The sequence below is a fragment of the Amblyomma mixtum genome, chromosome 9, assembly GCF_055824585.1.
Source record: "Amblyomma mixtum isolate Tamu chromosome 9, ASM5582458v1, whole genome shotgun sequence".
In the NCBI taxonomy this organism is placed as follows: Eukaryota; Metazoa; Arthropoda; class Arachnida; order Ixodida; family Ixodidae; genus Amblyomma; species Amblyomma mixtum.
The window spans coordinates 113118460-113127449 of record NC_143020.1 but is presented as its reverse complement, the minus strand read 5'-3'; the positions used below and the strand labels follow the sequence as shown (position 1 = coordinate 113127449).

The 8990-nt window shown below is 48.2% G+C and overlaps 1 pseudogene across 1 annotated transcript; it reads right to left on the bottom strand.

Moving 5' to 3' along the window:
* Positions 1-31: 31 nt before the first annotated feature.
* LOC149330789 (uncharacterized) lies at positions 32-3807 on the bottom strand (annotated as a pseudogene). The gene is made up of 2 exons (XR_016285723.1): positions 3035-3807; positions 32-1733 (listed from the first exon to the last, which is right to left on the bottom strand). The product of XR_016285723.1 is annotated as an uncharacterized LOC149330789 (transcript).
* Between the last annotated feature and the right edge of the window lie 5183 nt (positions 3808-8990).

The window sequence follows — 8990 nt, the reverse complement described above, 5'->3', positions numbered from 1 at the left end:
TTTTTAAAATTGTGTAGTCTTAGGTGAAACATCCAGTATATACATATATTGTACACATAGAGCCGAAGGCAGAAGGCTATGGTATCCACTCCCTCAAGTTGTACTTTGAATAGGAACATGAAGAACAAAGCATTGAAGAATAAGTGGGTTTCTCCGTCAAAGCTTCCGTAAGAGTGGTAACGAAAGCAGGGCATACCCTAGTTAACAGAGGAATAATACCCCACTAGATTTCCTGGAACAGAGTATTCCTCGCGAAGCAAGAATTTGCCCTGGGAGGGTCACAAGCTTGCCACATTTCCGCCCACCAAGAGAATGCATCTTCAGTTGCGGAATAATTGTGGATCCTACCGTCCAGGTTAAATAAACTGAAACAGCGAGAACACTATTTTCGTGTAAATCAGGACAAAATGTGAATACCCAAGCTCATAATATGATAACTGCATGGCTGCAAAGCATATGCCAACTATGGTGGCTTGGCACACAACACTGCATAAACATCCGGTGTATGTATACAGTGCTTGAGCCTGACGAAGCAGACATGCCCGCTGCTCACATCTAAACACAAATCATGGCAGAAGCTCGAACTTCACTCGAAACTGGTCTGCTTGCACATAGCCTTTACGGATGAGATCTTCTAAGCAAAGGTAATCTTCAGAAAGAAGTGTGTATTGCACACGTCCTTCCTGTGGCCTTTTAAGAGATGAATTTAAATCAAAATGATGCACTACAAGCTCGCGTTCCACATATCCCTTTGGATGCACAACATGAAATCTGATCCTCTGCCTGAACGGCCACTGAATAGCATCGTCCACATCGCCCTTGTGCAAGTGGAAGCGAGCACTCAGCTTTGTAAATAGTTTGCTTTTGGCAAGCCAGATGCCGGGGGACATGCAGTAGCCTCGTAGGTATACCATGTCGCTGTCATAAGCAGCAAAGCCAACAATCCGCACTTCTTCTTCAAGAGATTTGACACCTTTTACGACAAACTCGCAGACAGATGTCTCTAGGTCACGCGGTTTAGGTGCTACCTTTTCCATGCGGCCCATTGCATTGTCAGTTTCTTCCACCTGCTCCGTAGCACCCTTGGAGGTTTCTCCAGCCTCCTGACCCTTGTCACGCTTTTCTAGAGCCACTTTTGCGAACTCATCTTTCAGTACTTTTTCCAATGCATGTATGCTGTTGGAAATTGTATTGTGAGTACTAGTGCTTGCAATGAAATGCTGTCTTGTTTCTTCACTAAACGTGGCTATTTCATCGGAGCATTTTTGCAGACAGTCACGTTGTTCGCTTGTTCCTTTGGACACTTCTTGCCTTACTCTGTCCTCCAGGCTAATAATGACTTGTCTCAGCTCTTCTCTCAATGATTCTTGGCAATTGTTTACCCCGTGAACAACTTCGTTGAGTCGGTCACTATTGGCGCAACTTGCTACGAGCATCTGCTTCATGAGTGCCTTCAATTCACTGGCCTCCGCTTCTTATGACTGCGTGAAGGATGTCAGAAGCGCCGTATCGTCCTTGCGGTCTCAATCCCCTTGGCATTCCCATCCAGCAGGCGTCGCAGCAGCAGGGCAACACTCCGACTTCAAGTGTGCACACATGTCGGTGAAAAGAACTCTGGCCGAACACCTGGGGCAGCGAATGCAGTGGTGCCGACATTCACGCTGGAAGTGCTGGGCGATTTTGGATGCTGGCAGCACTTCCATACAGTTGCTTCCTTCATTCCAGCACTTCACCTGCAAGAGTAAAACAAGCAGCATTTTTAGAACCATCGTGATTACGTAAGCATCCCTAGCTTTTTCATCAAATCACTTCTGTGGAAGTATAGTGAAGCCTCCTTCCTTGTCGACTTGAACAAGAGCAAAGGTGTACTAACAGAAATGTCTTGCAACATGTCGTACAGTTGTAGAGCCACCAGACTTTTAGGCAAAGTTTCTGCGCAGACAGCCAGACAGCAAGTTTCTGTGATTATTCGTTCTTGTTATGAACTGCTAACCGGCCTGCAGCTACACCCTCCTGTGTTATATTTTGCTAGATGTGGGCTCTTTTGCGTGTTCTCTCACAATTGATGATCAGTGCGCACTGTGTTCACGGCAATCAATCTTTGACGTGCAGGGCAGGGCCCCATGCCTATGGCTTGTGAAACACCTATCCATACTATGTTCCGTGCACTTTTGGGATTTTTGGTCCTCTTGGAAGCCACTGGAGAAGGGTTTCGGAAAACCTCAAGGCGGACTGCTGGAATCAAGTGGGGCGCTTCAGCGAATGGCTTCATAATCTGTATTTCCGATGGTTTGGCCTTAGCTTGTCTGGTTGGAGGCGATGGCATGAATTTCAATGCACAGAGTAGAAGCAGACGGAATTCCTCTAGAATGGCTAAAACTCCGAAGAAAGCTAGAACAAGTGAAGTGGGTGTTGTGCCAGTCACATACCTCCATAACACATGTCAGTTCCTCCAGAAATGGTGAGGGTGCTATAGCATGGTCTAAATTACAGCCTGGAACCTTCGGTGAACGAGTGCAGTTTGCTAGCATCTTTTCTCGGTCTTGGTACCGATCGGATATATACTTCATGATGATGACCATCGTCACCAGCCTGACTATGCCCACAGCAGGACAAAGGCTTCTCCCGTGTCTCTCCAATTAACCCTGCCACCGTATCCTCGCACACTTATTAATCTCATCCGCCCACCTAACATTCTGCCGCCCCCTGCTACGCTTACCTTCTATTGGAATCCACTCCGTTACCCCTAAGGACCAGCGGTTATCTTGCCTTCGCATTACATGCCCTGCCCAAGCCCATCTCTTCCTCTTGATTTCGACTAGGATGTCATTAACCCGCGTTTGTTCTCTCACCCACTCCCTCCGTTTTAGATCTCTCAACGTTACTATTATCATTTTTCTTTCCATAGCTCGCTGCGTTGTCAATAATTATGCTGAACCCTCTTTGTTAGCCTCCACGTTTCTGCCCCATAGGAGAGTACCGGTCAGATGCAGCTGTTGTATACTTTACTTATACAGCTGCACTGAGCGCTTACCTCTCTTTTTAGCAGTTCGTCAGCGTCCACGTCCCTGAAGTCGATGTCGTCGTCCTCACACCGACGGCCATCGAGCGGACAAACGTGGGCCCCATCCTGCGCGCACTGCTCGTAGCAAGACTCGCACAGTGTGTGCGTGCAAGAAAGCAGCGCTGTCCTGTTTCGCACCAGTCCGCAGGCGCAGCACACCCTGTGGTCTGGAATGGGCTTCACGAAGCGCAGAGGCCTCCAGTCAAGTTCCACGGAGAACCCGACAAGGGTGTACTGCACGCTTCCCGGAGGCATATCATTCACTGCTCGGCGTTCTCCGCGAACTGACTTTCCGGCTATCGCTCTTACGCTCTTGCCGCTCGACTTCGCAGCTGTAAAATTTACCACTAAGAACACAGCCAGAATTCCGTCGTCTGAGGAAGTGGGCACAATTAGGCAGAGAAACAGGTAGAGCTGACAGAGGTGATATTTGTTGCCCTGTTCTCTAGACGTAGACCATCGAGTTTCCGCTCCGCCAACCGCGTCAACGGGGCGCGGTCGGCGTGATTCCGTTCACTCTATTTTCTTAACAACAACGAGCCCAAAGAATCCATTGTTAGCTGAGGGACTATCGCCATCTACCGGCAAGCGGACGAAGTGGCAGGAGGTGTGGGTTGTACCAGCTGATCTTGCATCAGCGGAACGGGGCGCGAAAAATTGAAGGAGCGTCAGGGACAAGAGGACGCAACGACTGAAGCTCCGTTGTGTATTCCTTGTGTAGTCAAGTTTCATCATTATGATCAGCCTGACTACGCCCACTGCAGGGCAAAGGCCTCTTCCATGTCTCTCCAATTAACCCTGTCCTTTGCTAGTTGCGGCCACCGTATCCCCGCAAACTTCTTAATCTCATCAGCTCACCTAACTTTCCGCCGCCCCCTGCTACGCTTGCCTTCCCTTGGAATCCACTCCGTTACCCTTAAAGGCCAGCGGTTATCTTGCCTTCGCATTACATGCCCTGCCCAAGCCCATTTCATGCACTTGATTTCGACTAAGGATGTGATTAATCCAGTTTAATCTTTATTAAATTCCTTCCCTTTGGAACAGCGATCGTGTCATTATGTGCTGAAACGGCTGTCAAAGGCCAAGACAGTTCCAACAGCGTGAATGTATAAAAAAGAACAGAACAATCTGAATGCGCATTTCCTGACTGTTTAACTGAGCGGTATGGTGTATAAACTAAACCATGCACCTAATCAATTATCCGATTACATTAAACGTGGTTTCGGCAGTCAGCTCTCTAGATTGCCCGCCTTTATTGCGCCACCTTTTGCAAAGGTATCACAAACGTCGGCAAAGGCATAGAGCTACTGACAAAGGCGTTTCATTTTGTCTGAGGCTTGGCGGCTGGCTTCGGGGCATAGACTCCTTTGTCCGCTGCCTGCATCCGGTTTATTCAAACATCCACACTGCTGCTGCATCTCGCCACGTTCTGGTTACCTTTACAAAAGTCCTCCTTTTATGAAGATTACCAGTCGCCCACTTCTGAGTTAACCGGAGCTTAGAATTTGAACCCTGTGCGTGACGTTAAGCACGTTGCGGCTAAATTTGCGCGTTGAGCTCGTTGGCGAGAGTTGATGAGCGTGGAGGAAGGATAACGTTGTTGGGAGACGCAGCGACGAGCATAGGACACTCGAAACTGAACAAGCTCTCGTCCGTGTCTCGCACCGTGTCCTCTATACATATCGGCAGTCATGTATCTCGCCTATGCTATTCACTGCCTGTTTACAGGAGGTATTCCGGGGCCTAGAATGTGAACAGTTTGGGATAAGAGTTAATGGAGAATACCTAAGTAATTTGAGATTTGCTGATGACATTGCCATGTTAAGTCACTCAGGAGATGAACTGCAAAGCATGATAAATGAATTAGACAGGCAGAGCAGAACGGTGGGGCTAAAAATTAACATGCAGAAAACCAAAGTAATGTTCAACAGTGTAGCAAGGAAAGAGCAGTTCGCAATTGGTAGCCAGGTGCTGGGAGTAGTAAGAGAATATGTCTATTTAGGGCAGGTAGTGACAGCTTATCCGGATCATGACAGGGAAATAAATAGAAGAACAAGAATGGGGTGGAGCGCACATGGCAGGTTCTCTCAGATCATGAACGGCAGTTCACCAATATCCCTCAAGAGAAGAATATACAACAGCTGTGTCTTACCGGTACTCACCCATGGGGCAGAAACGTGGAGGCTAGTAAAGAGGGTTCAGCTTAAGTTAAGGACAACGCAGCGAGCTATGGAAAGAAAAATTATCGGTGTAACGTTAGGAGAACGGTAGCGGGCGGAGTGGGTGAGAGAACAAACGCACGTTAATGATGTCCTATTTGAAATGAAGAGGAAGAAGTGGGCTTGGGCAGGACATGCACCCTGGCCAATCCCCCGCCGTGGGTATGTGCCATTCAGCCCGAGGTCATCATCATCAACATCATCATGTAATGCGAAGGCAAGGTAACCGCTGATCTTTCAAGGGTAACGGAGTGGATTCCAAGAGAAGGCAAGCGTAGCAGGCGGCGGCAGAAAGTTAGGTGGGCGGATGATATTAAGAAATTTGCGGGAATATGGTGGCCGCAACTGGCGGAGGACAGGGTTAATTGGAGAGACATGGGAGAGGCCTTTGCCCTGCAGTGTGCGAAGTCAGGCTGATGATAATGATGATGTATCTCATCCACCTTACTTCTATTGTGGAATAGAAGTAAGGTGGATGAGATACATCATGAGCAGCATGGACTAGGCAGCATGGACTGGGAACTAGAAGGAGTGCTTAGTTTAGCACGGAGCTTCTGCGTCTTTTGGAGATTCCTTCGTCAGAAAAAGGCCTTGAGTTGTAAAGCAAATGTTCCTTACCGTTGTCATTCCCATAATCTCTTTTTGCGATATTATACTGCTCCCATTTTCAGAATGTATAGTTACTGGTTGCTGGTACGTTTCAAGTCCTTTCTTAAAACCAGCGATAAACCGCAGTGGTGGCCCAGTTGTTCGAGCGTCTGCCTTGCATGTTGGAGGTGTGGGGTTCGATCCCTAGTGCCACCGGGTACGAACCCGTGATACAATGGGTAAAAGCTTTCCCCCGATCTGGTTCTCGGCTTCTTTAGGGCGCAATGCTTGGAAAATGCGTCTTTGACCCCACTTCGAGTAGAGGGCAAATACCATGTGTCATGGCGCTCTTTGGCCGCGGATGACACTGCGCCATAAAAAATTATCAATTACGATCAAAACTAGCGATAACATATCCGAAAATAGCGAAGCTGAAAAAGAACGAATCTTGCCACCGTACCCGTCATGATAAAATGTGGAATGTGCCCACGCCACGAGCAAACTCCCTTTCCGGGAAGCAAGACCTACACATTTTTTTTTAGAGCGCAGCTCTTTGGCGTCCGTTCCTGGGTTTCGCGTCGTCGTCGTCGTCGGCGTTGTCGTCGGCGTCGGCCTCGTAACCAGCTCCGCCCCCCTTTCATCCGCAGCTGGGGTTGACTCACTATCGGCGTCAGCGGCATCAGTCAGTCGCTGCTATCTCTTCCCTCCTCCCTTTATCGTGTTGTCCGCTTGCTGCGCGCGCTTCTGCCCCCATCGTTTGCCGCTGGGTGTACACCCCTCCCCCCTCTTCCTGCGAGTCTCCGGTTGTCAAAGCGCCGGCTCGAACTTAATTCCTTTCTTCGCTCCTCCTCCAATGCAACCCCTGTGCGGTGGCAATCAGAGAGCCAGATCGGTGGCGGCGGATCTGTATGTGTGCACCGCCCGAGCCGAAATTGCCGCTGCCGTTCGCCTCTGCGAAATTATCTGCCAGTTCTTTCTGAGCCATGAGCGAGACGACCGATGGAAGTCCTCCGTCTGCTAAAAAAAAAATTCTGTGATAGCGCATACATGTGTTCCTCGATTTCTTTGCCTCAATCTATCGAAAAGGTGAAACAGCTTATTTGCTGCGCTCAAATTTCGCATTAGGAAGTAACGTAATCGTCGGTAATTTTTTTTTTCAGCGGATAAAGTTGATTCCTCCTCCTCCTCTCCTGCGCCGCTTTTGAATGCTAAGGGTGGTAAAGGAGGACGTTTGTGGGGTGTTTTTTTTTTATGCGAAGCATATTAACGTAGGTTTCGGGCCTTCGCGCGACGCCCGGCGGTGGCCACTATTGACCTTGAAGTGAGATCACATGATGTGACGTCACGTGATGACGTCACACCGGCTGCAGATGGGGCCTCATATCGCGCCGGCGGTGGCCTCCACGTTTCGGTTCGCGCCGTCGCGCGCGACGCGGCGCCACCATCGCTGCATCACGTGATATGTGACGTCACGCCAGGGATGAAGCGGCGCGCGCCCGCAGTCGCGTCAGTCTCTGGCCCGCAACCGCGCCAGCGTCTTTGCGCCGGGCGTGTATGCGGTCAAGATGCCTCCAAACGCTAAGGACGTTAATAATAGGAATGCAAAACGAAGGCTGCTTCGCATCCACTGGGCTTAACCTTGATAAGCCTCCAACTTTTTGTTTTTGTCTCTGCGACGCGTCTTTGGAAACGATGTAACTCATCCCAGTAATGCCCGAAACAGAGATGCAGGAGGATCCTTTCAAGCCAACTTATCTAGAGTTTGCGCTTGACGAATTTTAATTTCTTTAAAAAAAGTCACGGTTATTGCGCTACCATGACAAAAATTATCGCAGCTTCGTTGTGGTGAAAAGAATTTTTCGCGCTGTGGCCACCATTTTAAGTTTGAAAATGGTAAGACAGCCTAGCCTAAAAAGAAAATTTGTAGAAAAGAAAATAATTTGCCTATGATTATGAAACTTTTTTAATGTGAATAAAACACATTACGCTTTGAAACAGTTATTCGAAATGAATTTCATTTCGTTTTCTTTTTCAGCTATAAAAACACGATGAAGGTACAAAACTATTTTATTTAGAAAAATGTTTACAAAGTTTTATGTTCTCACAGTGGTCATTTCAACCCTTTCCTAAGTTGTCCAGAAGGCAGAGAAGCCAATATAAATGTTTCAAAGATGAAAAAAAATACGCTAGACGTTTTAGAAAAAAAAATTCTAAATTTCAGAAAAGTTGCCCTTGCCATATATTCAGCCGTGAATTGCACAGTGAGGTGGTCCTAAAAAAATACAAAATATAAATTTGGTTTTGTTTTGTGGATTTAACTTCCCAAGCCGAATGAAGCAATGAATACCGCCGTAGTGGAGGGCTCCGGACCACTTCAACCACCCGGGGTTCTTTAATGAACACTGAAATCGCACAGTACACGGGCATCTAGCATTTAGCCTCCATCGAAATGCGACCGACGTGGCCGGAATCGAACCCGCGCCTTCCAGGTCAGCAGCCGAGCGCCGTAACCACTGAGCCACCGCGGCATCAATTATGAAATATAGTACGTTTGCGCAGTACCATTCAATGGGGCACTTGTTTCAGGAAGTTTAACTTGGACACGTCGCATTTCGATGGACGCTAATGCACGAGGCACGTCTCCTGTTAAAATATCACTGCACATTAAAGAGCCCCAGGTGGTAGAAATTATTTCGAAACTCTCCACTACGGCAATCCTCATAGTCTGATCCGCTTTGGAACGTTAAATCCCACAAAAATCAAACCAAGCTTTGCTAGTAAATAATCTAAATTATGGGATTTAACGTCCCGAAGCGACACAAGGTAGCTCGCAGTAGATCGCAACCGATTAGGGCGACACACCTCACCGCGCGTTCCCTAACCCGATCACGAGCTTGAAGGCCAGCCTTCAATCTCGCCGCCTCTGTCCACTGACGTCATCGCGGTAGGGGACGCGAAGCGGTGAGGTGTCGCCCCAATCGGTTGCGAACTACAGCGAACGGCGATATTTAAAAATTATTTCTAAACTACAGGGTTCACGCACAGCTTTCAAATTTGACTCGAATACCCGCAAAGACCTCCTCTACAGATCTGTTGCACCAGAATATTCCCATCTAAAT